This window comes from Solanum lycopersicum, chromosome 1 (assembly GCF_036512215.1).
Source record: "Solanum lycopersicum chromosome 1, SLM_r2.1".
Lineage (NCBI taxonomy): Eukaryota > Viridiplantae > Streptophyta > Magnoliopsida > Solanales > Solanaceae > Solanum > Solanum lycopersicum.
In genome coordinates this window covers 43,841,980-43,866,089 of record NC_090800.1, presented here as the reverse complement: position 1 = coordinate 43,866,089, position 24,110 = coordinate 43,841,980, and the positions used below count along the sequence as shown (strand labels likewise).

Below are 24,110 nucleotides of genomic sequence, written 5' to 3'. Positions count from 1 at the left end.
CGGGGATGGGCGTGACGGGCGTCGTCGTGCGTCGGTGCGTGGAGGGTTTTAAAGCGGGGGGCGGGCTAGGGCGTTGGGAGGAAGGTTGTGTTTAATAGATTTTAGAGTGCAATGAATGACGGATGCGATCATACCAGCACTAACGCACCGGATCCCATCAGAACTCCGAAGTTAAGCGTGCTTGGGCGAGAGTAGTACTAGGATGGGTGACCCCCTGGGAAGTCCTCGTGTTGCATCCCTCCTTTTTGTTGAAATTTGATCTCGTAATTGAAAAAAAAAAATATACTCATTTATTTTTTTTTTTGCGGAAAATACGTTCGGATTGAGGCGTCATTAGGATATGGGATGGTGGCGTCGGGGATGGGCGTGACGGGCGTCGTCGTGCGTCGGTGCGTGGAGGGTTTTAAAGCGGGGGGCGGGCTAGGGCGTTGGGAGGAAGGTTGTGTTTAATAGATTTTAGAGTGCAATGAATGACGGATGCGATCATACCAGCACTAACGCACCGGATCCCATCAGAACTCCGAAGTTAAGCGTGCTTGGGCGAGAGTAGTACTAGGATGGGTGACCCCCTGGGAAGTCCTCGTGTTGCATCCCTCCTTTTTGTTGAAATTTGATCTCGTAATTGAAAAAAAAAAATATACTCATTTATTTTTTTTTTTGCGGAAAATACGTTCGGATTGAGGCGTCATTAGGATATGGGATGGTGGCGTCGGGGATGGGCGTGACGGGCGTCGTCGTGCGTCGGTGCGTGGAGGGTTTTAAAGCGGGGGGCGGGCTAGGGCGTTGGGAGGAAGGTTGTGTTTAATAGATTTTAGAGTGCAATGAATGACGGATGCGATCATACCAGCACTAACGCACCGGATCCCATCAGAACTCCGAAGTTAAGCGTGCTTGGGCGAGAGTAGTACTAGGATGGGTGACCCCCTGGGAAGTCCTCGTGTTGCATCCCTCCTTTTTGTTGAAATTTGATCTCGTAATTGAAAAAAAAAAATATACTCATTTATTTTTTTTTTTGCGGAAAATACGTTCGGATTGAGGCGTCATTAGGATATGGGATGGTGGCGTCGGGGATGGGCGTGACGGGCGTCGTCGTGCGTCGGTGCGTGGAGGGTTTTAAAGCGGGGGGCGGGCTAGGGCGTTGGGAGGAAGGTTGTGTTTAATAGATTTTAGAGTGCAATGAATGACGGATGCGATCATACCAGCACTAACGCACCGGATCCCATCAGAACTCCGAAGTTAAGCGTGCTTGGGCGAGAGTAGTACTAGGATGGGTGACCCCCTGGGAAGTCCTCGTGTTGCATCCCTCCTTTTTGTTGAAATTTGATCTCGTAATTGAAAAAAAAAAATATACTCATTTATTTTTTTTTTTGCGGAAAATACGTTCGGATTGAGGCGTCATTAGGATATGGGATGGTGGCGTCGGGGATGGGCGTGACGGGCGTCGTCGTGCGTCGGTGCGTGGAGGGTTTTAAAGCGGGGGGCGGGCTAGGGCGTTGGGAGGAAGGTTGTGTTTAATAGATTTTAGAGTGCAATGAATGACGGATGCGATCATACCAGCACTAACGCACCGGATCCCATCAGAACTCCGAAGTTAAGCGTGCTTGGGCGAGAGTAGTACTAGGATGGGTGACCCCCTGGGAAGTCCTCGTGTTGCATCCCTCCTTTTTGTTGAAATTTGATCTCGTAATTGAAAAAAAAAAATATACTCATTTATTTTTTTTTTTGCGGAAAATACGTTCGGATTGAGGCGTCATTAGGATATGGGATGGTGGCGTCGGGGATGGGCGTGACGGGCGTCGTCGTGCGTCGGTGCGTGGAGGGTTTTAAAGCGGGGGGCGGGCTAGGGCGTTGGGAGGAAGGTTGTGTTTAATAGATTTTAGAGTGCAATGAATGACGGATGCGATCATACCAGCACTAACGCACCGGATCCCATCAGAACTCCGAAGTTAAGCGTGCTTGGGCGAGAGTAGTACTAGGATGGGTGACCCCCTGGGAAGTCCTCGTGTTGCATCCCTCCTTTTTGTTGAAATTTGATCTCGTAATTGAAAAAAAAAAATATACTCATTTATTTTTTTTTTTGCGGAAAATACGTTCGGATTGAGGCGTCATTAGGATATGGGATGGTGGCGTCGGGGATGGGCGTGACGGGCGTCGTCGTGCGTCGGTGCGTGGAGGGTTTTAAAGCGGGGGGCGGGCTAGGGCGTTGGGAGGAAGGTTGTGTTTAATAGATTTTAGAGTGCAATGAATGACGGATGCGATCATACCAGCACTAACGCACCGGATCCCATCAGAACTCCGAAGTTAAGCGTGCTTGGGCGAGAGTAGTACTAGGATGGGTGACCCCCTGGGAAGTCCTCGTGTTGCATCCCTCCTTTTTGTTGAAATTTGATCTCGTAATTGAAAAAAAAAAATATACTCATTTATTTTTTTTTTGCGGAAAATACGTTCGGATTGAGGCGTCATTAGGATATGGGATGGTGGCGTCGGGGATGGGCGTGACGGGCGTCGTCGTGCGTCGGTGCGTGGAGGGTTTTAAAGCGGGGGGCGGGCTAGGGCGTTGGGAGGAAGGTTGTGTTTAATAGATTTTAGAGTGCAATGAATGACGGATGCGATCATACCAGCACTAACGCACCGGATCCCATCAGAACTCCGAAGTTAAGCGTGCTTGGGCGAGAGTAGTACTAGGATGGGTGACCCCCTGGGAAGTCCTCGTGTTGCATCCCTCCTTTTTGTTGAAATTTGATCTCGTAATTGAAAAAAAAAAATATACTCATTTATTTTTTTTTTTGCGGAAAATACGTTCGGATTGAGGCGTCATTAGGATATGGGATGGTGGCGTCGGGGATGGGCGTGACGGGCGTCGTCGTGCGTCGGTGCGTGGAGGGTTTTAAAGCGGGGGGCGGGCTAGGGCGTTGGGAGGAAGGTTGTGTTTAATAGATTTTAGAGTGCAATGAATGACGGATGCGATCATACCAGCACTAACGCACCGGATCCCATCAGAACTCCGAAGTTAAGCGTGCTTGGGCGAGAGTAGTACTAGGATGGGTGACCCCCTGGGAAGTCCTCGTGTTGCATCCCTCCTTTTTGTTGAAATTTGATCTCGTAATTGAAAAAAAAAAATATACTCATTTATTTTTTTTTTTGCGGAAAATACGTTCGGATTGAGGCGTCATTAGGATATGGGATGGTGGCGTCGGGGATGGGCGTGACGGGCGTCGTCGTGCGTCGGTGCGTGGAGGGTTTTAAAGCGGGGGGCGGGCTAGGGCGTTGGGAGGAAGGTTGTGTTTAATAGATTTTAGAGTGCAATGAATGACGGATGCGATCATACCAGCACTAACGCACCGGATCCCATCAGAACTCCGAAGTTAAGCGTGCTTGGGCGAGAGTAGTACTAGGATGGGTGACCCCCTGGGAAGTCCTCGTGTTGCATCCCTCCTTTTTGTTGAAATTTGATCTCGTAATTGAAAAAAAAAAATATACTCATTTATTTTTTTTTTTGCGGAAAATACGTTCGGATTGAGGCGTCATTAGGATATGGGATGGTGGCGTCGGGGATGGGCGTGACGGGCGTCGTCGTGCGTCGGTGCGTGGAGGGTTTTAAAGCGGGGGGCGGGCTAGGGCGTTGGGAGGAAGGTTGTGTTTAATAGATTTTAGAGTGCAATGAATGACGGATGCGATCATACCAGCACTAACGCACCGGATCCCATCAGAACTCCGAAGTTAAGCGTGCTTGGGCGAGAGTAGTACTAGGATGGGTGACCCCCTGGGAAGTCCTCGTGTTGCATCCCTCCTTTTTGTTGAAATTTGATCTCGTAATTGAAAAAAAAAAATATACTCATTTATTTTTTTTTTTGCGGAAAATACGTTCGGATTGAGGCGTCATTAGGATATGGGATGGTGGCGTCGGGGATGGGCGTGACGGGCGTCGTCGTGCGTCGGTGCGTGGAGGGTTTTAAAGCGGGGGGCGGGCTAGGGCGTTGGGAGGAAGGTTGTGTTTAATAGATTTTAGAGTGCAATGAATGACGGATGCGATCATACCAGCACTAACGCACCGGATCCCATCAGAACTCCGAAGTTAAGCGTGCTTGGGCGAGAGTAGTACTAGGATGGGTGACCCCCTGGGAAGTCCTCGTGTTGCATCCCTCCTTTTTGTTGAAATTTGATCTCGTAATTGAAAAAAAAAAATATACTCATTTATTTTTTTTTTTGCGGAAAATACGTTCGGATTGAGGCGTCATTAGGATATGGGATGGTGGCGTCGGGGATGGGCGTGACGGGCGTCGTCGTGCGTCGGTGCGTGGAGGGTTTTAAAGCGGGGGGCGGGCTAGGGCGTTGGGAGGAAGGTTGTGTTTAATAGATTTTAGAGTGCAATGAATGACGGATGCGATCATACCAGCACTAACGCACCGGATCCCATCAGAACTCCGAAGTTAAGCGTGCTTGGGCGAGAGTAGTACTAGGATGGGTGACCCCCTGGGAAGTCCTCGTGTTGCATCCCTCCTTTTTGTTGAAATTTGATCTCGTAATTGAAAAAAAAAAATATACTCATTTATTTTTTTTTTTGCGGAAAATACGTTCGGATTGAGGCGTCATTAGGATATGGGATGGTGGCGTCGGGGATGGGCGTGACGGGCGTCGTCGTGCGTCGGTGCGTGGAGGGTTTTAAAGCGGGGGGCGGGCTAGGGCGTTGGGAGGAAGGTTGTGTTTAATAGATTTTAGAGTGCAATGAATGACGGATGCGATCATACCAGCACTAACGCACCGGATCCCATCAGAACTCCGAAGTTAAGCGTGCTTGGGCGAGAGTAGTACTAGGATGGGTGACCCCCTGGGAAGTCCTCGTGTTGCATCCCTCCTTTTTGTTGAAATTTGATCTCGTAATTGAAAAAAAAAAATATACTCATTTATTTTTTTTTTTGCGGAAAATACGTTCGGATTGAGGCGTCATTAGGATATGGGATGGTGGCGTCGGGGATGGGCGTGACGGGCGTCGTCGTGCGTCGGTGCGTGGAGGGTTTTAAAGCGGGGGGCGGGCTAGGGCGTTGGGAGGAAGGTTGTGTTTAATAGATTTTAGAGTGCAATGAATGACGGATGCGATCATACCAGCACTAACGCACCGGATCCCATCAGAACTCCGAAGTTAAGCGTGCTTGGGCGAGAGTAGTACTAGGATGGGTGACCCCCTGGGAAGTCCTCGTGTTGCATCCCTCCTTTTTGTTGAAATTTGATCTCGTAATTGAAAAAAAAAAATATACTCATTTATTTTTTTTTTTGCGGAAAATACGTTCGGATTGAGGCGTCATTAGGATATGGGATGGTGGCGTCGGGGATGGGCGTGACGGGCGTCGTCGTGCGTCGGTGCGTGGAGGGTTTTAAAGCGGGGGGCGGGCTAGGGCGTTGGGAGGAAGGTTGTGTTTAATAGATTTTAGAGTGCAATGAATGACGGATGCGATCATACCAGCACTAACGCACCGGATCCCATCAGAACTCCGAAGTTAAGCGTGCTTGGGCGAGAGTAGTACTAGGATGGGTGACCCCCTGGGAAGTCCTCGTGTTGCATCCCTCCTTTTTGTTGAAATTTGATCTCGTAATTGAAAAAAAAAAATATACTCATTTATTTTTTTTTTTGCGGAAAATACGTTCGGATTGAGGCGTCATTAGGATATGGGATGGTGGCGTCGGGGATGGGCGTGACGGGCGTCGTCGTGCGTCGGTGCGTGGAGGGTTTTAAAGCGGGGGGCGGGCTAGGGCGTTGGGAGGAAGGTTGTGTTTAATAGATTTTAGAGTGCAATGAATGACGGATGCGATCATACCAGCACTAACGCACCGGATCCCATCAGAACTCCGAAGTTAAGCGTGCTTGGGCGAGAGTAGTACTAGGATGGGTGACCCCCTGGGAAGTCCTCGTGTTGCATCCCTCCTTTTTGTTGAAATTTGATCTCGTAATTGAAAAAAAAAAATATACTCATTTATTTTTTTTTTTGCGGAAAATACGTTCGGATTGAGGCGTCATTAGGATATGGGATGGTGGCGTCGGGGATGGGCGTGACGGGCGTCGTCGTGCGTCGGTGCGTGGAGGGTTTTAAAGCGGGGGGCGGGCTAGGGCGTTGGGAGGAAGGTTGTGTTTAATAGATTTTAGAGTGCAATGAATGACGGATGCGATCATACCAGCACTAACGCACCGGATCCCATCAGAACTCCGAAGTTAAGCGTGCTTGGGCGAGAGTAGTACTAGGATGGGTGACCCCCTGGGAAGTCCTCGTGTTGCATCCCTCCTTTTTGTTGAAATTTGATCTCGTAATTGAAAAAAAAAAATATACTCATTTATTTTTTTTTTTGCGGAAAATACGTTCGGATTGAGGCGTCATTAGGATATGGGATGGTGGCGTCGGGGATGGGCGTGACGGGCGTCGTCGTGCGTCGGTGCGTGGAGGGTTTTAAAGCGGGGGGCGGGCTAGGGCGTTGGGAGGAAGGTTGTGTTTAATAGATTTTAGAGTGCAATGAATGACGGATGCGATCATACCAGCACTAACGCACCGGATCCCATCAGAACTCCGAAGTTAAGCGTGCTTGGGCGAGAGTAGTACTAGGATGGGTGACCCCCTGGGAAGTCCTCGTGTTGCATCCCTCCTTTTTGTTGAAATTTGATCTCGTAATTGAAAAAAAAAAATATACTCATTTATTTTTTTTTTTGCGGAAAATACGTTCGGATTGAGGCGTCATTAGGATATGGGATGGTGGCGTCGGGGATGGGCGTGACGGGCGTCGTCGTGCGTCGGTGCGTGGAGGGTTTTAAAGCGGGGGGCGGGCTAGGGCGTTGGGAGGAAGGTTGTGTTTAATAGATTTTAGAGTGCAATGAATGACGGATGCGATCATACCAGCACTAACGCACCGGATCCCATCAGAACTCCGAAGTTAAGCGTGCTTGGGCGAGAGTAGTACTAGGATGGGTGACCCCCTGGGAAGTCCTCGTGTTGCATCCCTCCTTTTTGTTGAAATTTGATCTCGTAATTGAAAAAAAAAAATATACTCATTTATTTTTTTTTTGCGGAAAATACGTTCGGATTGAGGCGTCATTAGGATATGGGATGGTGGCGTCGGGGATGGGCGTGACGGGCGTCGTCGTGCGTCGGTGCGTGGAGGGTTTTAAAGCGGGGGGCGGGCTAGGGCGTTGGGAGGAAGGTTGTGTTTAATAGATTTTAGAGTGCAATGAATGACGGATGCGATCATACCAGCACTAACGCACCGGATCCCATCAGAACTCCGAAGTTAAGCGTGCTTGGGCGAGAGTAGTACTAGGATGGGTGACCCCCTGGGAAGTCCTCGTGTTGCATCCCTCCTTTTTGTTGAAATTTGATCTCGTAATTGAAAAAAAAAAATATACTCATTTATTTTTTTTTTTGCGGAAAATACGTTCGGATTGAGGCGTCATTAGGATATGGGATGGTGGCGTCGGGGATGGGCGTGACGGGCGTCGTCGTGCGTCGGTGCGTGGAGGGTTTTAAAGCGGGGGGCGGGCTAGGGCGTTGGGAGGAAGGTTGTGTTTAATAGATTTTAGAGTGCAATGAATGACGGATGCGATCATACCAGCACTAACGCACCGGATCCCATCAGAACTCCGAAGTTAAGCGTGCTTGGGCGAGAGTAGTACTAGGATGGGTGACCCCCTGGGAAGTCCTCGTGTTGCATCCCTCCTTTTTGTTGAAATTTGATCTCGTAATTGAAAAAAAAAAATATACTCATTTATTTTTTTTTTTGCGGAAAATACGTTCGGATTGAGGCGTCATTAGGATATGGGATGGTGGCGTCGGGGATGGGCGTGACGGGCGTCGTCGTGCGTCGGTGCGTGGAGGGTTTTAAAGCGGGGGGCGGGCTAGGGCGTTGGGAGGAAGGTTGTGTTTAATAGATTTTAGAGTGCAATGAATGACGGATGCGATCATACCAGCACTAACGCACCGGATCCCATCAGAACTCCGAAGTTAAGCGTGCTTGGGCGAGAGTAGTACTAGGATGGGTGACCCCCTGGGAAGTCCTCGTGTTGCATCCCTCCTTTTTGTTGAAATTTGATCTCGTAATTGAAAAAAAAAAATATACTCATTTATTTTTTTTTTTGCGGAAAATACGTTCGGATTGAGGCGTCATTAGGATATGGGATGGTGGCGTCGGGGATGGGCGTGACGGGCGTCGTCGTGCGTCGGTGCGTGGAGGGTTTTAAAGCGGGGGGCGGGCTAGGGCGTTGGGAGGAAGGTTGTGTTTAATAGATTTTAGAGTGCAATGAATGACGGATGCGATCATACCAGCACTAACGCACCGGATCCCATCAGAACTCCGAAGTTAAGCGTGCTTGGGCGAGAGTAGTACTAGGATGGGTGACCCCCTGGGAAGTCCTCGTGTTGCATCCCTCCTTTTTGTTGAAATTTGATCTCGTAATTGAAAAAAAAAAATATACTCATTTATTTTTTTTTTTGCGGAAAATACGTTCGGATTGAGGCGTCATTAGGATATGGGATGGTGGCGTCGGGGATGGGCGTGACGGGCGTCGTCGTGCGTCGGTGCGTGGAGGGTTTTAAAGCGGGGGGCGGGCTAGGGCGTTGGGAGGAAGGTTGTGTTTAATAGATTTTAGAGTGCAATGAATGACGGATGCGATCATACCAGCACTAACGCACCGGATCCCATCAGAACTCCGAAGTTAAGCGTGCTTGGGCGAGAGTAGTACTAGGATGGGTGACCCCCTGGGAAGTCCTCGTGTTGCATCCCTCCTTTTTGTTGAAATTTGATCTCGTAATTGAAAAAAAAAAATATACTCATTTATTTTTTTTTTTGCGGAAAATACGTTCGGATTGAGGCGTCATTAGGATATGGGATGGTGGCGTCGGGGATGGGCGTGACGGGCGTCGTCGTGCGTCGGTGCGTGGAGGGTTTTAAAGCGGGGGGCGGGCTAGGGCGTTGGGAGGAAGGTTGTGTTTAATAGATTTTAGAGTGCAATGAATGACGGATGCGATCATACCAGCACTAACGCACCGGATCCCATCAGAACTCCGAAGTTAAGCGTGCTTGGGCGAGAGTAGTACTAGGATGGGTGACCCCCTGGGAAGTCCTCGTGTTGCATCCCTCCTTTTTGTTGAAATTTGATCTCGTAATTGAAAAAAAAAAATATACTCATTTATTTTTTTTTTTGCGGAAAATACGTTCGGATTGAGGCGTCATTAGGATATGGGATGGTGGCGTCGGGGATGGGCGTGACGGGCGTCGTCGTGCGTCGGTGCGTGGAGGGTTTTAAAGCGGGGGGCGGGCTAGGGCGTTGGGAGGAAGGTTGTGTTTAATAGATTTTAGAGTGCAATGAATGACGGATGCGATCATACCAGCACTAACGCACCGGATCCCATCAGAACTCCGAAGTTAAGCGTGCTTGGGCGAGAGTAGTACTAGGATGGGTGACCCCCTGGGAAGTCCTCGTGTTGCATCCCTCCTTTTTGTTGAAATTTGATCTCGTAATTGAAAAAAAAAAATATACTCATTTATTTTTTTTTTTGCGGAAAATACGTTCGGATTGAGGCGTCATTAGGATATGGGATGGTGGCGTCGGGGATGGGCGTGACGGGCGTCGTCGTGCGTCGGTGCGTGGAGGGTTTTAAAGCGGGGGGCGGGCTAGGGCGTTGGGAGGAAGGTTGTGTTTAATAGATTTTAGAGTGCAATGAATGACGGATGCGATCATACCAGCACTAACGCACCGGATCCCATCAGAACTCCGAAGTTAAGCGTGCTTGGGCGAGAGTAGTACTAGGATGGGTGACCCCCTGGGAAGTCCTCGTGTTGCATCCCTCCTTTTTGTTGAAATTTGATCTCGTAATTGAAAAAAAAAAATATACTCATTTATTTTTTTTTTTGCGGAAAATACGTTCGGATTGAGGCGTCATTAGGATATGGGATGGTGGCGTCGGGGATGGGCGTGACGGGCGTCGTCGTGCGTCGGTGCGTGGAGGGTTTTAAAGCGGGGGGCGGGCTAGGGCGTTGGGAGGAAGGTTGTGTTTAATAGATTTTAGAGTGCAATGAATGACGGATGCGATCATACCAGCACTAACGCACCGGATCCCATCAGAACTCCGAAGTTAAGCGTGCTTGGGCGAGAGTAGTACTAGGATGGGTGACCCCCTGGGAAGTCCTCGTGTTGCATCCCTCCTTTTTGTTGAAATTTGATCTCGTAATTGAAAAAAAAAAATATACTCATTTATTTTTTTTTTTGCGGAAAATACGTTCGGATTGAGGCGTCATTAGGATATGGGATGGTGGCGTCGGGGATGGGCGTGACGGGCGTCGTCGTGCGTCGGTGCGTGGAGGGTTTTAAAGCGGGGGGCGGGCTAGGGCGTTGGGAGGAAGGTTGTGTTTAATAGATTTTAGAGTGCAATGAATGACGGATGCGATCATACCAGCACTAACGCACCGGATCCCATCAGAACTCCGAAGTTAAGCGTGCTTGGGCGAGAGTAGTACTAGGATGGGTGACCCCCTGGGAAGTCCTCGTGTTGCATCCCTCCTTTTTGTTGAAATTTGATCTCGTAATTGAAAAAAAAAAATATACTCATTTATTTTTTTTTTGCGGAAAATACGTTCGGATTGAGGCGTCATTAGGATATGGGATGGTGGCGTCGGGGATGGGCGTGACGGGCGTCGTCGTGCGTCGGTGCGTGGAGGGTTTTAAAGCGGGGGGCGGGCTAGGGCGTTGGGAGGAAGGTTGTGTTTAATAGATTTTAGAGTGCAATGAATGACGGATGCGATCATACCAGCACTAACGCACCGGATCCCATCAGAACTCCGAAGTTAAGCGTGCTTGGGCGAGAGTAGTACTAGGATGGGTGACCCCCTGGGAAGTCCTCGTGTTGCATCCCTCCTTTTTGTTGAAATTTGATCTCGTAATTGAAAAAAAAAAATATACTCATTTATTTTTTTTTTTGCGGAAAATACGTTCGGATTGAGGCGTCATTAGGATATGGGATGGTGGCGTCGGGGATGGGCGTGACGGGCGTCGTCGTGCGTCGGTGCGTGGAGGGTTTTAAAGCGGGGGGCGGGCTAGGGCGTTGGGAGGAAGGTTGTGTTTAATAGATTTTAGAGTGCAATGAATGACGGATGCGATCATACCAGCACTAACGCACCGGATCCCATCAGAACTCCGAAGTTAAGCGTGCTTGGGCGAGAGTAGTACTAGGATGGGTGACCCCCTGGGAAGTCCTCGTGTTGCATCCCTCCTTTTTGTTGAAATTTGATCTCGTAATTGAAAAAAAAAAATATACTCATTTATTTTTTTTTTTGCGGAAAATACGTTCGGATTGAGGCGTCATTAGGATATGGGATGGTGGCGTCGGGGATGGGCGTGACGGGCGTCGTCGTGCGTCGGTGCGTGGAGGGTTTTAAAGCGGGGGGCGGGCTAGGGCGTTGGGAGGAAGGTTGTGTTTAATAGATTTTAGAGTGCAATGAATGACGGATGCGATCATACCAGCACTAACGCACCGGATCCCATCAGAACTCCGAAGTTAAGCGTGCTTGGGCGAGAGTAGTACTAGGATGGGTGACCCCCTGGGAAGTCCTCGTGTTGCATCCCTCCTTTTTGTTGAAATTTGATCTCGTAATTGAAAAAAAAAAATATACTCATTTATTTTTTTTTTTGCGGAAAATACGTTCGGATTGAGGCGTCATTAGGATATGGGATGGTGGCGTCGGGGATGGGCGTGACGGGCGTCGTCGTGCGTCGGTGCGTGGAGGGTTTTAAAGCGGGGGGCGGGCTAGGGCGTTGGGAGGAAGGTTGTGTTTAATAGATTTTAGAGTGCAATGAATGACGGATGCGATCATACCAGCACTAACGCACCGGATCCCATCAGAACTCCGAAGTTAAGCGTGCTTGGGCGAGAGTAGTACTAGGATGGGTGACCCCCTGGGAAGTCCTCGTGTTGCATCCCTCCTTTTTGTTGAAATTTGATCTCGTAATTGAAAAAAAAAAATATACTCATTTATTTTTTTTTTTGCGGAAAATACGTTCGGATTGAGGCGTCATTAGGATATGGGATGGTGGCGTCGGGGATGGGCGTGACGGGCGTCGTCGTGCGTCGGTGCGTGGAGGGTTTTAAAGCGGGGGGCGGGCTAGGGCGTTGGGAGGAAGGTTGTGTTTAATAGATTTTAGAGTGCAATGAATGACGGATGCGATCATACCAGCACTAACGCACCGGATCCCATCAGAACTCCGAAGTTAAGCGTGCTTGGGCGAGAGTAGTACTAGGATGGGTGACCCCCTGGGAAGTCCTCGTGTTGCATCCCTCCTTTTTGTTGAAATTTGATCTCGTAATTGAAAAAAAAAAATATACTCATTTATTTTTTTTTTTGCGGAAAATACGTTCGGATTGAGGCGTCATTAGGATATGGGATGGTGGCGTCGGGGATGGGCGTGACGGGCGTCGTCGTGCGTCGGTGCGTGGAGGGTTTTAAAGCGGGGGGCGGGCTAGGGCGTTGGGAGGAAGGTTGTGTTTAATAGATTTTAGAGTGCAATGAATGACGGATGCGATCATACCAGCACTAACGCACCGGATCCCATCAGAACTCCGAAGTTAAGCGTGCTTGGGCGAGAGTAGTACTAGGATGGGTGACCCCCTGGGAAGTCCTCGTGTTGCATCCCTCCTTTTTGTTGAAATTTGATCTCGTAATTGAAAAAAAAAAATATACTCATTTATTTTTTTTTTTGCGGAAAATACGTTCGGATTGAGGCGTCATTAGGATATGGGATGGTGGCGTCGGGGATGGGCGTGACGGGCGTCGTCGTGCGTCGGTGCGTGGAGGGTTTTAAAGCGGGGGGCGGGCTAGGGCGTTGGGAGGAAGGTTGTGTTTAATAGATTTTAGAGTGCAATGAATGACGGATGCGATCATACCAGCACTAACGCACCGGATCCCATCAGAACTCCGAAGTTAAGCGTGCTTGGGCGAGAGTAGTACTAGGATGGGTGACCCCCTGGGAAGTCCTCGTGTTGCATCCCTCCTTTTTGTTGAAATTTGATCTCGTAATTGAAAAAAAAAAATATACTCATTTATTTTTTTTTTTGCGGAAAATACGTTCGGATTGAGGCGTCATTAGGATATGGGATGGTGGCGTCGGGGATGGGCGTGACGGGCGTCGTCGTGCGTCGGTGCGTGGAGGGTTTTAAAGCGGGGGGCGGGCTAGGGCGTTGGGAGGAAGGTTGTGTTTAATAGATTTTAGAGTGCAATGAATGACGGATGCGATCATACCAGCACTAACGCACCGGATCCCATCAGAACTCCGAAGTTAAGCGTGCTTGGGCGAGAGTAGTACTAGGATGGGTGACCCCCTGGGAAGTCCTCGTGTTGCATCCCTCCTTTTTGTTGAAATTTGATCTCGTAATTGAAAAAAAAAAATATACTCATTTATTTTTTTTTTGCGGAAAATACGTTCGGATTGAGGCGTCATTAGGATATGGGATGGTGGCGTCGGGGATGGGCGTGACGGGCGTCGTCGTGCGTCGGTGCGTGGAGGGTTTTAAAGCGGGGGGCGGGCTAGGGCGTTGGGAGGAAGGTTGTGTTTAATAGATTTTAGAGTGCAATGAATGACGGATGCGATCATACCAGCACTAACGCACCGGATCCCATCAGAACTCCGAAGTTAAGCGTGCTTGGGCGAGAGTAGTACTAGGATGGGTGACCCCCTGGGAAGTCCTCGTGTTGCATCCCTCCTTTTTGTTGAAATTTGATCTCGTAATTGAAAAAAAAAAATATACTCATTTATTTTTTTTTTTGCGGAAAATACGTTCGGATTGAGGCGTCATTAGGATATGGGATGGTGGCGTCGGGGATGGGCGTGACGGGCGTCGTCGTGCGTCGGTGCGTGGAGGGTTTTAAAGCGGGGGGCGGGCTAGGGCGTTGGGAGGAAGGTTGTGTTTAATAGATTTTAGAGTGCAATGAATGACGGATGCGATCATACCAGCACTAACGCACCGGATCCCATCAGAACTCCGAAGTTAAGCGTGCTTGGGCGAGAGTAGTACTAGGATGGGTGACCCCCTGGGAAGTCCTCGTGTTGCATCCCTCCTTTTTGTTGAAATTTGATCTCGTAATTGAAAAAAAAAAATATACTCATTTATTTTTTTTTTTGCGGAAAATACGTTCGGATTGAGGCGTCATTAGGATATGGGATGGTGGCGTCGGGGATGGGCGTGACGGGCGTCGTCGTGCGTCGGTGCGTGGAGGGTTTTAAAGCGGGGGGCGGGCTAGGGCGTTGGGAGGAAGGTTGTGTTTAATAGATTTTAGAGTGCAATGAATGACGGATGCGATCATACCAGCACTAACGCACCGGATCCCATCAGAACTCCGAAGTTAAGCGTGCTTGGGCGAGAGTAGTACTAGGATGGGTGACCCCCTGGGAAGTCCTCGTGTTGCATCCCTCCTTTTTGTTGAAATTTGATCTCGTAATTGAAAAAAAAAAATATACTCATTTATTTTTTTTTTGCGGAAAATACGTTCGGATTGAGGCGTCATTAGGATATGGGATGGTGGCGTCGGGGATGGGCGTGACGGGCGTCGTCGTGCGTCGGTGCGTGGAGGGTTTTAAAGCGGGGGGCGGGCTAGGGCGTTGGGAGGAAGGTTGTGTTTAATAGATTTTAGAGTGCAATGAATGACGGATGCGATCATACCAGCACTAACGCACCGGATCCCATCAGAACTCCGAAGTTAAGCGTGCTTGGGCGAGAGTAGTACTAGGATGGGTGACCCCCTGGGAAGTCCTCGTGTTGCATCCCTCCTTTTTGTTGAAATTTGATCTCGTAATTGAAAAAAAAAAATATACTCATTTATTTTTTTTTTGCGGAAAATACGTTCGGATTGAGGCGTCATTAGGATATGGGATGGTGGCGTCGGGGATGGGCGTGACGGGCGTCGTCGTGCGTCGGTGCGTGGAGGGTTTTAAAGCGGGGGGCGGGCTAGGGCGTTGGGAGGAAGGTTGTGTTTAATAGATTTTAGAGTGCAATGAATGACGGATGCGATCATACCAGCACTAACGCACCGGATCCCATCAGAACTCCGAAGTTAAGCGTGCTTGGGCGAGAGTAGTACTAGGATGGGTGACCCCCTGGGAAGTCCTCGTGTTGCATCCCTCCTTTTTGTTGAAATTTGATCTCGTAATTGAAAAAAAAAAATATACTCATTTATTTTTTTTTTGCGGAAAATACGTTCGGATTGAGGCGTCATTAGGATATGGGATGGTGGCGTCGGGGATGGGCGTGACGGGCGTCGTCGTGCGTCGGTGCGTGGAGGGTTTTAAAGCGGGGGGCGGGCTAGGGCGTTGGGAGGAAGGTTGTGTTTAATAGATTTTAGAGTGCAATGAATGACGGATGCGATCATACCAGCACTAACGCACCGGATCCCATCAGAACTCCGAAGTTAAGCGTGCTTGGGCGAGAGTAGTACTAGGATGGGTGACCCCCTGGGAAGTCCTCGTGTTGCATCCCTCCTTTTTGTTGAAATTTGATCTCGTAATTGAAAAAAAAAAATATACTCATTTATTTTTTTTTTTGCGGAAAATACGTTCGGATTGAGGCGTCATTAGGATATGGGATGGTGGCGTCGGGGATGGGCGTGACGGGCGTCGTCGTGCGTCGGTGCGTGGAGGGTTTTAAAGCGGGGGGCGGGCTAGGGCGTTGGGAGGAAGGTTGTGTTTAATAGATTTTAGAGTGCAATGAATGACGGATGCGATCATACCAGCACTAACGCACCGGATCCCATCAGAACTCCGAAGTTAAGCGTGCTTGGGCGAGAGTAGTACTAGGATGGGTGACCCCCTGGGAAGTCCTCGTGTTGCATCCCTCCTTTTTGTTGAAATTTGATCTCGTAATTGAAAAAAAAAAATATACTCATTTATTTTTTTTTTTGCGGAAAATACGTTCGGATTGAGGCGTCATTAGGATATGGGATGGTGGCGTCGGGGATGGGCGTGACGGGCGTCGTCGTGCGTCGGTGCGTGGAGGGTTTTAAAGCGGGGGGCGGGCTAGGGCGTTGGGAGGAAGGTTGTGTTTAATAGATTTTAGAGTGCAATGAATGACGGATGCGATCATACCAGCACTAACGCACCGGATCCCATCAGAACTCCGAAGTTAAGCGTGCTTGGGCGAGAGTAGTACTAGGATGGGTGACCCCCTGGGAAGTCCTCGTGTTGCATCCCTCCTTTTTGTTGAAATTTGATCTCGTAATTGAAAAAAAAAAATATACTCATTTATTTTTTTTTTTGCGGAAAATACGTTCGGATTGAGGCGTCATTAGGATATGGGATGGTGGCGTCGGGGATGGGCGTGACGGGCGTCGTCGTGCGTCGGTGCGTGGAGGGTTTTAAAGCGGGGGGCGGGCTAGGGCGTTGGGAGGAAGGTTGTGTTTAATAGATTTTAGAGTGCAATGAATGACGGATGCGATCATACCAGCACTAACGCACCGGATCCCATCAGAACTCCGAAGTTAAGCGTGCTTGGGCGAGAGTAGTACTAGGATGGGTGACCCCCTGGGAAGTCCTCGTGTTGCATCCCTCCTTTTTGTTGAAATTTGATCTCGTAATTGAAAAAAAAAAATATACTCATTTATTTTTTTTTTTGCGGAAAATACGTTCGGATTGAGGCGTCATTAGGATATGGGATGGTGGCGTCGGGGATGGGCGTGACGGGCGTCGTCGTGCGTCGGTGCGTGGAGGGTTTTAAAGCGGGGGGCGGGCTAGGGCGTTGGGAGGAAGGTTGTGTTTAATAGATTTTAGAGTGCAATGAATGACGGATGCGATCATACCAGCACTAACGCACCGGATCCCATCAGAACTCCGAAGTTAAGCGTGCTTGGGCGAGAGTAGTACTAGGATGGGTGACCCCCTGGGAAGTCCTCGTGTTGCATCCCTCCTTTTTGTTGAAATTTGATCTCGTAATTGAAAAAAAAAAATATACTCATTTATTTTTTTTTTGCGGAAAATACGTTCGGATTGAGGCGTCATTAGGATATGGGATGGTGGCGTCGGGGATGGGCGTGACGGGCGTCGTCGTGCGTCGGTGCGTGGAGGGTTTTAAAGCGGGGGGCGGGCTAGGGCGTTGGGAGGAAGGTTGTGTTTAATAGATTTTAGAGTGCAATGAATGACGGATGCGATCATACCAGCACTAACGCACCGGATCCCATCAGAACTCCGAAGTTAAGCGTGCTTGGGCGAGAGTAGTACTAGGATGGGTGACCCCCTGGGAAGTCCTCGTGTTGCATCCCTCCTTTTTGTTGAAATTTGATCTCGTAATTGAAAAAAAAAAATATACTCATTTATTTTTTTTTTGCGGAAAATACGTTCGGATTGAGGCGTCATTAGGATATGGGATGGTGGCGTCGGGGATGGGCGTGACGGGCGTCGTCGTGCGTCGGTGCGTGGAGGGTTTTAAAGCGGGGGGCGGGCTAGGGCGTTGGGAGGAAGGTTGTGTTTAATAGATTTTAGAGTGCAATGAATGACGGATGCGATCATACCAGCACTAACGCACCGGATCCCATCAGAACTCCGAAGTTAAGCGTGCTTGGGCGAGAGTAGTACTAGGATGGGTGACCCCCTGGGAAGTCCTCGTGTTGCATCCCTCCTTTTTGTTGAAATTTGATCTCGTAATTGAAAAAAAAAAATATACTCATTTATTTTTTTTTTGCGGAAAATACGTTCGGATTGAGGCGTCATTAGGATATGGGATGGTGGCGTCGGGGATGGGCGTGACGGGCGTCGTCGTGCGTCGGTGCGTGGAGGGTTTTAAAGCGGGGGGCGGGCTAGGGCGTTGGGAGGAAGGTTGTGTTTAATAGATTTTAGAGTGCAATGAATGACGGATGCGATCATACCAGCACTAACGCACCGGATCCCATCAGAACTCCGAAGTTAAGCGTGCTTGGGCGAGAGTAGTACTAGGATGGGTGACCCCCTGGGAAGTCCTCGTGTTGCATCCCTCCTTTTTGTTGAAATTTGATCTCGTAATTGAAAAAAAAAAATATACTCATTTATTTTTTTTTTGCGGAAAATACGTTCGGATTGAGGCGTCATTAGGATATGGGATGGTGGCGTCGGGGATGGGCGTGACGGGCGTCGTCGTGCGTCGGTGCGTGGAGGGTTTTAAAGCGGGGGGCGGGCTAGGGCGTTGGGAGGAAGGTTGTGTTTAATAGATTTTAGAGTGCAATGAATGACGGATGCGATCATACCAGCACTAACGCACCGGATCCCATCAGAACTCCGAAGTTAAGCGTGCTTGGGCGAGAGTAGTACTAGGATGGGTGACCCCCTGGGAAGTCCTCGTGTTGCATCCCTCCTTTTTGTTGAAATTTGATCTCGTAATTGAAAAAAAAAATATACTCATTTATTTTTTTTTTGCGGAAAATACGTTCGGATTGAGGCGTCATTAGGATATGGGATGGTGGCGTCGGGGATGGGCGTGACGGGCGTCGTCGTGCGTCGGTGCGTGGAGGGTTTTAAAGCGGGGGGCGGGCTAGGGCGTTGGGAGGAAGGTTGTGTTTAATAGATTTTAGAGTGCAATGAATGACGGATGCGATCATACCAGCACTAACGCACCGGATCCCATCAGAACTCCGAAGTTAAGCGTGCTTGGGCGAGAGTAGTACTAGGATGGGTGACCCCCTGGGAAGTCCTCGTGTTGCATCCCTCCTTTTTGTTGAAATTTGATCTCGTAATTGAAAAAAAAAAATATACTCATTTATTTTTTTTTTGCGGAAAATACGTTCGGATTGAGGCGTCATTAGGATATGGGATGGTGGCGTCGGGGATGGGCGTGACGGGCGTCGTCGTGCGTCGGTGCGTGGAGGGTTTTAAAGCGGGGGGCGGGCTAGGGCGTTGGGAGGAAGGTTGTGTTTAATAGATTTTAGAGTGCAATGAATGACGGATGCGATCATACCAGCACTAACGCACCGGATCCCATCAGAACTCCGAAGTTAAGCGTGCTTGGGCGAGAGTAGTACTAGGATGGGTGACCCCCTGGGAAGTCCTCGTGTTGCATCCCTCCTTTTTGTTGAAATTTGATCTCGTAATTGAAAAAAAAAAATATACTCATTTATTTTTTTTTTTGCGGAAAATACGTTCGGATTGAGGCGTCATTAGGATATGGGATGGTGGCGTCGGGGATGGGCGTGACGGGCGTCGTCGTGCGTCGGTGCGTGGAGGGTTTTAAAGCGGGGGGCGGGCTAGGGCGTTGGGAGGAAGGTTGTGTTTAATAGATTTTAGAGTGCAATGAATGACGGATGCGATCATACCAGCACTAACGCACCGGATCCCATCAGAACTCCGAAGTTAAGCGTGCTTGGGCGAGAGTAGTACTAGGATGGGTGACCCCCTGGGAAGTCCTCGTGTTGCATCCCTCCTTTTTGTTGAAATTTGATCTCGTAATTGAAAAAAAAAAATATACTCATTTATTTTTTTTTTGCGGAAAATACGTTCGGATTGAGGCGTCATTAGGATATGGGATGGTGGCGTCGGGGATGGGCGTGACGGGCGTCGTCGTGCGTCGGTGCGTGGAGGGTTTTAAAGCGGGGGGCGGGCTAGGGCGTTGGGAGGAAGGTTGTGTTTAATAGATTTTAGAGTGCAATGAATGACGGATGCGATCATACCAGCACTAACGCACCGGATCCCATCAGAACTCCGAAGTTAAGCGTGCTTGGGCGAGAGTAGTACTAGGATGGGTGACCCCCTGGGAAGTCCTCGTGTTGCATCCCTCCTTTTTGTTGAAATTTGATCTCGTAATTGAAAAAAAAAATATACTCATTTATTTTTTTTTTGCGGAAAATACGTTCGGATTGAGGCGTCATTAGGATATGGGATGGTGGCGTCGGGGATGGGCGTGACGGGCGTCGTCGTGCGTCGGTGCGTGGAGGGTTTTAAAGCGGGGGGCGGGCTAGGGCGTTGGGAGGAAGGTTGTGTTTAATAGATTTTAGAGTGCAATGAATGACGGATGCGATCATACCAGCACTAACGCACCGGATCCCATCAGAACTCCGAAGTTAAGCGTGCTTGGGCGAGAGTAGTACTAGGATGGGTGACCCCCTGGGAAGTCCTCGTGTTGCATCCCTCCTTTTTGTTGAAATTTGATCTCGTAATTGAAAAAAAAAATATACTCATTTATTTTTTTTTTGCGGAAAATACGTTCGGATTGAGGCGTCATTAGGATATGGGATGGTGGCGTCGGGGATGGGCGTGACGGGCGTCGTCGTGCGTCGGTGCGTGGAGGGTTTTAAAGCGGGGGGCGGGCTAGGGCGTTGGGAGGAAGGTTGTGTTTAATAGATTTTAGAGTGCAATGAATGACGGATGCGATCATACCAGCACTAACGCACCGGATCCCATCAGAACTCCGAAGTTAAGCGTGCTTGGGCGAGAGTAGTACTAGGATGGGTGACCCCCTGGGAAGTCCTCGTGTTGCATCCCTCCTTTTTGTTGAAATTTGATCTCGTAATTGAAAAAAAAAAATATACTCATTTATTTTTTTTTTGCGGAAAATACGTTCGGATTGAGGCGTCATTAGGATATGGGATGGTGGCGTCGGGGATGGGCGTGACGGGCGTCGTCGTGCGTCGGTGCGTGGAGGGTTTTAAAGCGGGGGGCGGGCTAGGGCGTTGGGAGGAAGGTTGTGTTTAATAGATTTTAGAGTGCAATGAATGACGGATGCGATCATACCAGCACTAACGCACCGGATCCCATCAGAACTCCGAAGTTAAGCGTGCTTGGGCGAGAGTAGTACTAGGATGGGTGACCCCCTGGGAAGTCCTCGTGTTGCATCCCTCCTTTTTGTTGAAATTTGATCTCGTAATTGAAAAAAAAAAATATACTCATTTATTTTTTTTTTGCGGAAAATACGTTCGGATTGAGGCGTCATTAGGATATGGGATGGTGGCGTCGGGGATGGGCGTGACGGGCGTCGTCGTGCGTCGGTGCGTGGAGGGTTTTAAAGCGGGGGGCGGGCTAGGGCGTTGGGAGGAAGGTTGTGTTTAATAGATTTTAGAGTGCAATGAATGACGGATGCGATCATACCAGCACTAACGCACCGGATCCCATCAGAACTCCGAAGTTAAGCGTGCTTGGGCGAGAGTAGTACTAGGATGGGTGACCCCCTGGGAAGTCCTCGTGTTGCATCCCTCCTTTTTGTTGAAATTTGATCTCGTAATTGAAAAAAAAAATATACTCATTTATTTTTTTTTTTGCGGAAAATACGTTCGGATTGAGGCGTCATTAGGATATGGGATGGTGGCGTCGGGGATGGGCGTGACGGGCGTCGTCGTGCGTCGGTGCGTGGAGGGTTTTAAAGCGGGGGGCGGGCTAGGGCGTTGGGAGGAAGGTTGTGTTTAATAGATTTTAGAGTGCAATGAATGACGGATGCGATCATACCAGCACTAACGCACCGGATCCCATCAGAACTCCGAAGTTAAGCGTGCTTGGGCGAGAGTAGTACTAGGATGGGTGACCCCCTGGGAAGTCCTCGTGTTGCATCCCTCCTTTTTGTTGAAATTTGATCTCGTAATTGAAAAAAAAAATATACTCATTTATTTTTTTTTTGCGGAAAATACGTTCGGATTGAGGCGTCATTAGGATATGGGATGGTGGCGTCGGGGATGGGCGTGACGGGCGTCGTCGTGCGTCGGTGCGTGGAGGGTTTTAAAGCGGGGGGCGGGCTAGGGCGTTGGGAGGAAGGTTGTGTTTAATAGATTTTAGAGTGCAATGAATGACGGATGCGATCATACCAGCACTAACGCACCGGATCCCATCAGAACTCCGAAGTTAAGCGTGCTTGGGCGAGAGTAGTACTAGGATGGGTGACCCCCTGGGAAGTCCTCGTGTTGCATCCCTCCTTTTTGTTGAAATTTGATCTCGTAATTGAAAAAAAAAAATATACTCATTTATTTTTTTTTTTGCGGAAAATACGTTCGGATTGAGGCGTCATTAGGATATGGGATGGTGGCGTCGGGGATGGGCGTGACGGGCGTCGTCGTGCGTCGGTGCGTGGAGGGTTTTAAAGCGGGGGGCGGGCTAGGGCGTTGGGAGGAAGGTTGTGTTTAATAGATTTTAGAGTGCAATGAATGACGGATGCGATCATACCAGCACTAACGCACCGGATCCCATCAGAACTCCGAAGTTAAGCGTGCTTGGGCGAGAGTAGTACTAGGATGGGTGACCCCCTGGGAAGTCCTCGTGTTGCATCCCTCCTTTTTGTTGAAATTTGATCTCGTAATTGAAAAAAAAAAATATACTCATTTATTTTTTTTTTGCGGAAAATACGTTCGGATTGAGGCGTCATTAGGATATGGGATGGTGGCGTCGGGGATGGGCGTGACGGGCGTCGTCGTGCGTCGGTGCGTGGAGGGTTTTAAAGCGGGGGGCGGGCTAGGGCGTTGGGAGGAAGGTTGTGTTTAATAGATTTTAGAGTGCAATGAATGACGGATGCGATCATACCAGCACTAACGCACCGGATCCCATCAGAACTCCGAAGTTAAGCGTGCTTGGGCGAGAGTAGTACTAGGATGGGTGACCCCCTGGGAAGTCCTCGTGTTGCATCCCTCCTTTTTGTTGAAATTTGATCTCGTAATTGAAAAAAAAAAATATACTCATTTATTTTTTTTTTGCGGAAAATACGTTCGGATTGAGGCGTCATTAGGATATGGGATGGTGGCGTCGGGGATGGGCGTGACGGGCGTCGTCGTGCGTCGGTGCGTGGAGGGTTTTAAAGCGGGGGGCGGGCTAGGGCGTTGGGAGGAAGGTTGTGTTTAATAGATTTTAGAGTGCAATGAATGACGGATGCGATCATACCAGCACTAACGCACCGGATCCCATCAGAACTCCGAAGTTAAGCGTGCTTGGGCGAGAGTAGTACTAGGATGGGTGACCCCCTGGGAAGTCCTCGTGTTGCATCCCTCCTTTTTGTTGAAATTTGATCTCGTAATTGAAAAAAAAAATATACTCATTTATTTTTTTTTTGCGGAAAATACGTTCGGATTGAGGCGTCATTAGGATATGGGATGGTGGCGTCGGGGATGGGCGTGACGGGCGTCGTCGTGCGTCGGTGCGTGGAGGGTTTTAAAGCGGGGGGCGGGCTAGGGCGTTGGGAGGAAGGTTGTGTTTAATAGATTTTAGAGTGCAATGAATGACGGATGCGATCATACCAGCACTAACGCACCGGATCCCATCAGAACTCCGAAGTTAAGCGTGCTTGGGCGAGAGTAGTACTAGGATGGGTGACCCCCTGGGAAGTCCTCGTGTTGCATCCCTCCTTTTTGTTGAAATTTGATCTCGTAATTGAAAAAAAAAATATACTCATTTATTTTTTTTTTGCGGAAAATACGTTCGGATTGAGGCGTCATTAGGATATGGGATGGTGGCGTCGGGGATGGGCGTGACGGGCGTCGTCGTGCGTCGGTGCGTGGAGGGTTTTAAAGCGGGGGGCGGGCTAGGGCGTTGGGAGGAAGGTTGTGTTTAATAGATTTTAGAGTGCAATGAATGACGGATGCGATCATACCAGCACTAACGCACCGGATCCCATCAGAACTCCGAAGTTAAGCGTGCTTGGGCGAGAGTAGTACTAGGATGGGTGACCCCCTGGGAAGTCCTCGTGTTGCATCCCTCCTTTTTGTTGAAATTTGATCTCGTAATTGAAAAAAAAAAATATACTCATTTATTTTTTTTTTGCGGAAAATACGTTCGGATTGAGGCGTCATTAGGATATGGGATGGTGGCGTCGGGGATGGGCGTGACGGGCGTCGTCGTGCGTCGGTGCGTGGAGGGTTTTAAAGCGGGGGGCGGGCTAGGGCGTTGGGAGGAAGGTTGTGTTTAATAGATTTTAGAGTGCAATGAATGACGGATGCGATCATACCAGCACTAACGCACCGGATCCCATCAGAACTCCGAAGTTAAGCGTGCTTGGGCGAGAGTAGTACAAGGATGGGTGACCCCCTGGGAAGTCCTCGTGTTGCATCCCTCCTTTTTGTTGAAATTTGATCTCGTAATTGAAAAAAAAAATATACTCATTTATTTTTTTTTTTGCGGAAAATACGTTCGGATTGAGGCGTCATTAGGATATGGGATGGTGGCGTCG

General features: G+C 49.1%; 68 non-coding genes across 68 annotated transcripts; all 68 read left to right on the top strand.

Moving 5' to 3' along the window:
- The first annotated feature begins 120 nt into the window (after nt 1–120).
- LOC138341369 (5S ribosomal RNA) lies at nt 121–239 on the top strand. The gene has a single exon (XR_011214165.1). It is a non-coding gene; the product is annotated as a 5S ribosomal RNA (ribosomal RNA).
- A 236-nt stretch (nt 240–475) lies between these two features.
- LOC138341367 (5S ribosomal RNA) lies at nt 476–594 on the top strand. The gene has a single exon (XR_011214163.1). It is a non-coding gene; the product is annotated as a 5S ribosomal RNA (ribosomal RNA).
- Nucleotides 595–830: 236 nt separating this feature from the next.
- On the top strand, nt 831–949 carry LOC138341366 (5S ribosomal RNA). The gene has a single exon (XR_011214162.1). It is a non-coding gene; the product is annotated as a 5S ribosomal RNA (ribosomal RNA).
- A 236-nt stretch (nt 950–1,185) lies between these two features.
- On the top strand, nt 1,186–1,304 carry LOC138341365 (5S ribosomal RNA). The gene has a single exon (XR_011214161.1). It is a non-coding gene; the product is annotated as a 5S ribosomal RNA (ribosomal RNA).
- A 236-nt stretch (nt 1,305–1,540) lies between these two features.
- LOC138341364 (5S ribosomal RNA) lies at nt 1,541–1,659 on the top strand. The gene has a single exon (XR_011214160.1). It is a non-coding gene; the product is annotated as a 5S ribosomal RNA (ribosomal RNA).
- A 236-nt stretch (nt 1,660–1,895) lies between these two features.
- On the top strand, nt 1,896–2,014 carry LOC138341362 (5S ribosomal RNA). The gene has a single exon (XR_011214159.1). It is a non-coding gene; the product is annotated as a 5S ribosomal RNA (ribosomal RNA).
- Nucleotides 2,015–2,250: 236 nt separating this feature from the next.
- On the top strand, nt 2,251–2,369 carry LOC138341361 (5S ribosomal RNA). Its single transcript, XR_011214158.1, has one exon. It is a non-coding gene; the product is annotated as a 5S ribosomal RNA (ribosomal RNA).
- A 235-nt stretch (nt 2,370–2,604) lies between these two features.
- On the top strand, nt 2,605–2,723 carry LOC138341360 (5S ribosomal RNA). Its single transcript, XR_011214157.1, has one exon. It is a non-coding gene; the product is annotated as a 5S ribosomal RNA (ribosomal RNA).
- A 236-nt stretch (nt 2,724–2,959) lies between these two features.
- Nucleotides 2,960–3,078, top strand: LOC138341359 (5S ribosomal RNA). Its single transcript, XR_011214156.1, has one exon. It is a non-coding gene; the product is annotated as a 5S ribosomal RNA (ribosomal RNA).
- A 236-nt stretch (nt 3,079–3,314) lies between these two features.
- Nucleotides 3,315–3,433, top strand: LOC138341358 (5S ribosomal RNA). The gene has a single exon (XR_011214155.1). It is a non-coding gene; the product is annotated as a 5S ribosomal RNA (ribosomal RNA).
- Nucleotides 3,434–3,669: 236 nt separating this feature from the next.
- On the top strand, nt 3,670–3,788 carry LOC138341357 (5S ribosomal RNA). Its single transcript, XR_011214154.1, has one exon. It is a non-coding gene; the product is annotated as a 5S ribosomal RNA (ribosomal RNA).
- Nucleotides 3,789–4,024: 236 nt separating this feature from the next.
- On the top strand, nt 4,025–4,143 carry LOC138341355 (5S ribosomal RNA). Its single transcript, XR_011214152.1, has one exon. It is a non-coding gene; the product is annotated as a 5S ribosomal RNA (ribosomal RNA).
- Nucleotides 4,144–4,379: 236 nt separating this feature from the next.
- Nucleotides 4,380–4,498, top strand: LOC138341354 (5S ribosomal RNA). The gene has a single exon (XR_011214151.1). It is a non-coding gene; the product is annotated as a 5S ribosomal RNA (ribosomal RNA).
- A 236-nt stretch (nt 4,499–4,734) lies between these two features.
- On the top strand, nt 4,735–4,853 carry LOC138341353 (5S ribosomal RNA). The gene has a single exon (XR_011214150.1). It is a non-coding gene; the product is annotated as a 5S ribosomal RNA (ribosomal RNA).
- A 236-nt stretch (nt 4,854–5,089) lies between these two features.
- On the top strand, nt 5,090–5,208 carry LOC138341352 (5S ribosomal RNA). Its single transcript, XR_011214149.1, has one exon. It is a non-coding gene; the product is annotated as a 5S ribosomal RNA (ribosomal RNA).
- A 236-nt stretch (nt 5,209–5,444) lies between these two features.
- On the top strand, nt 5,445–5,563 carry LOC138341351 (5S ribosomal RNA). Its single transcript, XR_011214148.1, has one exon. It is a non-coding gene; the product is annotated as a 5S ribosomal RNA (ribosomal RNA).
- Nucleotides 5,564–5,799: 236 nt separating this feature from the next.
- LOC138341350 (5S ribosomal RNA) lies at nt 5,800–5,918 on the top strand. Its single transcript, XR_011214147.1, has one exon. It is a non-coding gene; the product is annotated as a 5S ribosomal RNA (ribosomal RNA).
- A 236-nt stretch (nt 5,919–6,154) lies between these two features.
- Nucleotides 6,155–6,273, top strand: LOC138341349 (5S ribosomal RNA). The gene has a single exon (XR_011214146.1). It is a non-coding gene; the product is annotated as a 5S ribosomal RNA (ribosomal RNA).
- Nucleotides 6,274–6,509: 236 nt separating this feature from the next.
- LOC138341348 (5S ribosomal RNA) lies at nt 6,510–6,628 on the top strand. The gene has a single exon (XR_011214145.1). It is a non-coding gene; the product is annotated as a 5S ribosomal RNA (ribosomal RNA).
- A 236-nt stretch (nt 6,629–6,864) lies between these two features.
- Nucleotides 6,865–6,983, top strand: LOC138341347 (5S ribosomal RNA). The gene has a single exon (XR_011214144.1). It is a non-coding gene; the product is annotated as a 5S ribosomal RNA (ribosomal RNA).
- Nucleotides 6,984–7,218: 235 nt separating this feature from the next.
- On the top strand, nt 7,219–7,337 carry LOC138341346 (5S ribosomal RNA). Its single transcript, XR_011214143.1, has one exon. It is a non-coding gene; the product is annotated as a 5S ribosomal RNA (ribosomal RNA).
- Nucleotides 7,338–7,573: 236 nt separating this feature from the next.
- On the top strand, nt 7,574–7,692 carry LOC138341344 (5S ribosomal RNA). Its single transcript, XR_011214141.1, has one exon. It is a non-coding gene; the product is annotated as a 5S ribosomal RNA (ribosomal RNA).
- Nucleotides 7,693–7,928: 236 nt separating this feature from the next.
- On the top strand, nt 7,929–8,047 carry LOC138341343 (5S ribosomal RNA). Its single transcript, XR_011214140.1, has one exon. It is a non-coding gene; the product is annotated as a 5S ribosomal RNA (ribosomal RNA).
- Nucleotides 8,048–8,283: 236 nt separating this feature from the next.
- LOC138341342 (5S ribosomal RNA) lies at nt 8,284–8,402 on the top strand. Its single transcript, XR_011214139.1, has one exon. It is a non-coding gene; the product is annotated as a 5S ribosomal RNA (ribosomal RNA).
- Nucleotides 8,403–8,638: 236 nt separating this feature from the next.
- Nucleotides 8,639–8,757, top strand: LOC138341341 (5S ribosomal RNA). Its single transcript, XR_011214138.1, has one exon. It is a non-coding gene; the product is annotated as a 5S ribosomal RNA (ribosomal RNA).
- A 236-nt stretch (nt 8,758–8,993) lies between these two features.
- Nucleotides 8,994–9,112, top strand: LOC138341340 (5S ribosomal RNA). Its single transcript, XR_011214137.1, has one exon. It is a non-coding gene; the product is annotated as a 5S ribosomal RNA (ribosomal RNA).
- Nucleotides 9,113–9,348: 236 nt separating this feature from the next.
- On the top strand, nt 9,349–9,467 carry LOC138341338 (5S ribosomal RNA). The gene has a single exon (XR_011214135.1). It is a non-coding gene; the product is annotated as a 5S ribosomal RNA (ribosomal RNA).
- A 236-nt stretch (nt 9,468–9,703) lies between these two features.
- On the top strand, nt 9,704–9,822 carry LOC138341337 (5S ribosomal RNA). The gene has a single exon (XR_011214134.1). It is a non-coding gene; the product is annotated as a 5S ribosomal RNA (ribosomal RNA).
- A 236-nt stretch (nt 9,823–10,058) lies between these two features.
- LOC138341336 (5S ribosomal RNA) lies at nt 10,059–10,177 on the top strand. The gene has a single exon (XR_011214133.1). It is a non-coding gene; the product is annotated as a 5S ribosomal RNA (ribosomal RNA).
- Nucleotides 10,178–10,413: 236 nt separating this feature from the next.
- LOC138341335 (5S ribosomal RNA) lies at nt 10,414–10,532 on the top strand. The gene has a single exon (XR_011214132.1). It is a non-coding gene; the product is annotated as a 5S ribosomal RNA (ribosomal RNA).
- A 235-nt stretch (nt 10,533–10,767) lies between these two features.
- LOC138341334 (5S ribosomal RNA) lies at nt 10,768–10,886 on the top strand. The gene has a single exon (XR_011214131.1). It is a non-coding gene; the product is annotated as a 5S ribosomal RNA (ribosomal RNA).
- Nucleotides 10,887–11,122: 236 nt separating this feature from the next.
- Nucleotides 11,123–11,241, top strand: LOC138341331 (5S ribosomal RNA). The gene has a single exon (XR_011214129.1). It is a non-coding gene; the product is annotated as a 5S ribosomal RNA (ribosomal RNA).
- Nucleotides 11,242–11,477: 236 nt separating this feature from the next.
- On the top strand, nt 11,478–11,596 carry LOC138341330 (5S ribosomal RNA). Its single transcript, XR_011214128.1, has one exon. It is a non-coding gene; the product is annotated as a 5S ribosomal RNA (ribosomal RNA).
- Nucleotides 11,597–11,832: 236 nt separating this feature from the next.
- LOC138341329 (5S ribosomal RNA) lies at nt 11,833–11,951 on the top strand. The gene has a single exon (XR_011214127.1). It is a non-coding gene; the product is annotated as a 5S ribosomal RNA (ribosomal RNA).
- Nucleotides 11,952–12,187: 236 nt separating this feature from the next.
- Nucleotides 12,188–12,306, top strand: LOC138341328 (5S ribosomal RNA). The gene has a single exon (XR_011214126.1). It is a non-coding gene; the product is annotated as a 5S ribosomal RNA (ribosomal RNA).
- A 236-nt stretch (nt 12,307–12,542) lies between these two features.
- Nucleotides 12,543–12,661, top strand: LOC138341327 (5S ribosomal RNA). The gene has a single exon (XR_011214125.1). It is a non-coding gene; the product is annotated as a 5S ribosomal RNA (ribosomal RNA).
- A 236-nt stretch (nt 12,662–12,897) lies between these two features.
- LOC138341326 (5S ribosomal RNA) lies at nt 12,898–13,016 on the top strand. Its single transcript, XR_011214124.1, has one exon. It is a non-coding gene; the product is annotated as a 5S ribosomal RNA (ribosomal RNA).
- A 236-nt stretch (nt 13,017–13,252) lies between these two features.
- On the top strand, nt 13,253–13,371 carry LOC138341325 (5S ribosomal RNA). Its single transcript, XR_011214123.1, has one exon. It is a non-coding gene; the product is annotated as a 5S ribosomal RNA (ribosomal RNA).
- Nucleotides 13,372–13,606: 235 nt separating this feature from the next.
- On the top strand, nt 13,607–13,725 carry LOC138341324 (5S ribosomal RNA). The gene has a single exon (XR_011214122.1). It is a non-coding gene; the product is annotated as a 5S ribosomal RNA (ribosomal RNA).
- A 236-nt stretch (nt 13,726–13,961) lies between these two features.
- LOC138341323 (5S ribosomal RNA) lies at nt 13,962–14,080 on the top strand. The gene has a single exon (XR_011214121.1). It is a non-coding gene; the product is annotated as a 5S ribosomal RNA (ribosomal RNA).
- A 236-nt stretch (nt 14,081–14,316) lies between these two features.
- On the top strand, nt 14,317–14,435 carry LOC138341322 (5S ribosomal RNA). Its single transcript, XR_011214120.1, has one exon. It is a non-coding gene; the product is annotated as a 5S ribosomal RNA (ribosomal RNA).
- Nucleotides 14,436–14,670: 235 nt separating this feature from the next.
- LOC138341320 (5S ribosomal RNA) lies at nt 14,671–14,789 on the top strand. Its single transcript, XR_011214118.1, has one exon. It is a non-coding gene; the product is annotated as a 5S ribosomal RNA (ribosomal RNA).
- Nucleotides 14,790–15,024: 235 nt separating this feature from the next.
- Nucleotides 15,025–15,143, top strand: LOC138341319 (5S ribosomal RNA). Its single transcript, XR_011214117.1, has one exon. It is a non-coding gene; the product is annotated as a 5S ribosomal RNA (ribosomal RNA).
- Nucleotides 15,144–15,378: 235 nt separating this feature from the next.
- Nucleotides 15,379–15,497, top strand: LOC138341318 (5S ribosomal RNA). The gene has a single exon (XR_011214116.1). It is a non-coding gene; the product is annotated as a 5S ribosomal RNA (ribosomal RNA).
- A 236-nt stretch (nt 15,498–15,733) lies between these two features.
- LOC138341317 (5S ribosomal RNA) lies at nt 15,734–15,852 on the top strand. Its single transcript, XR_011214115.1, has one exon. It is a non-coding gene; the product is annotated as a 5S ribosomal RNA (ribosomal RNA).
- A 236-nt stretch (nt 15,853–16,088) lies between these two features.
- LOC138341316 (5S ribosomal RNA) lies at nt 16,089–16,207 on the top strand. Its single transcript, XR_011214114.1, has one exon. It is a non-coding gene; the product is annotated as a 5S ribosomal RNA (ribosomal RNA).
- Nucleotides 16,208–16,443: 236 nt separating this feature from the next.
- LOC138341315 (5S ribosomal RNA) lies at nt 16,444–16,562 on the top strand. Its single transcript, XR_011214113.1, has one exon. It is a non-coding gene; the product is annotated as a 5S ribosomal RNA (ribosomal RNA).
- Nucleotides 16,563–16,798: 236 nt separating this feature from the next.
- LOC138341314 (5S ribosomal RNA) lies at nt 16,799–16,917 on the top strand. The gene has a single exon (XR_011214112.1). It is a non-coding gene; the product is annotated as a 5S ribosomal RNA (ribosomal RNA).
- A 235-nt stretch (nt 16,918–17,152) lies between these two features.
- LOC138341313 (5S ribosomal RNA) lies at nt 17,153–17,271 on the top strand. Its single transcript, XR_011214111.1, has one exon. It is a non-coding gene; the product is annotated as a 5S ribosomal RNA (ribosomal RNA).
- A 235-nt stretch (nt 17,272–17,506) lies between these two features.
- On the top strand, nt 17,507–17,625 carry LOC138341312 (5S ribosomal RNA). The gene has a single exon (XR_011214110.1). It is a non-coding gene; the product is annotated as a 5S ribosomal RNA (ribosomal RNA).
- A 235-nt stretch (nt 17,626–17,860) lies between these two features.
- Nucleotides 17,861–17,979, top strand: LOC138341311 (5S ribosomal RNA). The gene has a single exon (XR_011214109.1). It is a non-coding gene; the product is annotated as a 5S ribosomal RNA (ribosomal RNA).
- Nucleotides 17,980–18,214: 235 nt separating this feature from the next.
- Nucleotides 18,215–18,333, top strand: LOC138341309 (5S ribosomal RNA). Its single transcript, XR_011214107.1, has one exon. It is a non-coding gene; the product is annotated as a 5S ribosomal RNA (ribosomal RNA).
- Nucleotides 18,334–18,567: 234 nt separating this feature from the next.
- On the top strand, nt 18,568–18,686 carry LOC138341308 (5S ribosomal RNA). The gene has a single exon (XR_011214106.1). It is a non-coding gene; the product is annotated as a 5S ribosomal RNA (ribosomal RNA).
- Nucleotides 18,687–18,921: 235 nt separating this feature from the next.
- LOC138341307 (5S ribosomal RNA) lies at nt 18,922–19,040 on the top strand. The gene has a single exon (XR_011214105.1). It is a non-coding gene; the product is annotated as a 5S ribosomal RNA (ribosomal RNA).
- A 236-nt stretch (nt 19,041–19,276) lies between these two features.
- LOC138341306 (5S ribosomal RNA) lies at nt 19,277–19,395 on the top strand. The gene has a single exon (XR_011214104.1). It is a non-coding gene; the product is annotated as a 5S ribosomal RNA (ribosomal RNA).
- Nucleotides 19,396–19,630: 235 nt separating this feature from the next.
- LOC138341305 (5S ribosomal RNA) lies at nt 19,631–19,749 on the top strand. The gene has a single exon (XR_011214103.1). It is a non-coding gene; the product is annotated as a 5S ribosomal RNA (ribosomal RNA).
- Nucleotides 19,750–19,983: 234 nt separating this feature from the next.
- Nucleotides 19,984–20,102, top strand: LOC138341304 (5S ribosomal RNA). The gene has a single exon (XR_011214102.1). It is a non-coding gene; the product is annotated as a 5S ribosomal RNA (ribosomal RNA).
- A 234-nt stretch (nt 20,103–20,336) lies between these two features.
- Nucleotides 20,337–20,455, top strand: LOC138341303 (5S ribosomal RNA). The gene has a single exon (XR_011214101.1). It is a non-coding gene; the product is annotated as a 5S ribosomal RNA (ribosomal RNA).
- A 235-nt stretch (nt 20,456–20,690) lies between these two features.
- Nucleotides 20,691–20,809, top strand: LOC138341302 (5S ribosomal RNA). Its single transcript, XR_011214100.1, has one exon. It is a non-coding gene; the product is annotated as a 5S ribosomal RNA (ribosomal RNA).
- A 235-nt stretch (nt 20,810–21,044) lies between these two features.
- On the top strand, nt 21,045–21,163 carry LOC138341300 (5S ribosomal RNA). Its single transcript, XR_011214099.1, has one exon. It is a non-coding gene; the product is annotated as a 5S ribosomal RNA (ribosomal RNA).
- Nucleotides 21,164–21,398: 235 nt separating this feature from the next.
- LOC138341299 (5S ribosomal RNA) lies at nt 21,399–21,517 on the top strand. Its single transcript, XR_011214098.1, has one exon. It is a non-coding gene; the product is annotated as a 5S ribosomal RNA (ribosomal RNA).
- Nucleotides 21,518–21,751: 234 nt separating this feature from the next.
- LOC138341297 (5S ribosomal RNA) lies at nt 21,752–21,870 on the top strand. Its single transcript, XR_011214096.1, has one exon. It is a non-coding gene; the product is annotated as a 5S ribosomal RNA (ribosomal RNA).
- Nucleotides 21,871–22,106: 236 nt separating this feature from the next.
- On the top strand, nt 22,107–22,225 carry LOC138341296 (5S ribosomal RNA). Its single transcript, XR_011214095.1, has one exon. It is a non-coding gene; the product is annotated as a 5S ribosomal RNA (ribosomal RNA).
- Nucleotides 22,226–22,460: 235 nt separating this feature from the next.
- Nucleotides 22,461–22,579, top strand: LOC138341295 (5S ribosomal RNA). Its single transcript, XR_011214094.1, has one exon. It is a non-coding gene; the product is annotated as a 5S ribosomal RNA (ribosomal RNA).
- A 235-nt stretch (nt 22,580–22,814) lies between these two features.
- On the top strand, nt 22,815–22,933 carry LOC138341294 (5S ribosomal RNA). The gene has a single exon (XR_011214093.1). It is a non-coding gene; the product is annotated as a 5S ribosomal RNA (ribosomal RNA).
- Nucleotides 22,934–23,167: 234 nt separating this feature from the next.
- On the top strand, nt 23,168–23,286 carry LOC138341293 (5S ribosomal RNA). The gene has a single exon (XR_011214092.1). It is a non-coding gene; the product is annotated as a 5S ribosomal RNA (ribosomal RNA).
- Nucleotides 23,287–23,520: 234 nt separating this feature from the next.
- On the top strand, nt 23,521–23,639 carry LOC138341292 (5S ribosomal RNA). Its single transcript, XR_011214091.1, has one exon. It is a non-coding gene; the product is annotated as a 5S ribosomal RNA (ribosomal RNA).
- Nucleotides 23,640–23,874: 235 nt separating this feature from the next.
- Nucleotides 23,875–23,993, top strand: LOC138340921 (5S ribosomal RNA). The gene has a single exon (XR_011213748.1). It is a non-coding gene; the product is annotated as a 5S ribosomal RNA (ribosomal RNA).
- Nucleotides 23,994–24,110: the final 117 nt, after the last annotated feature.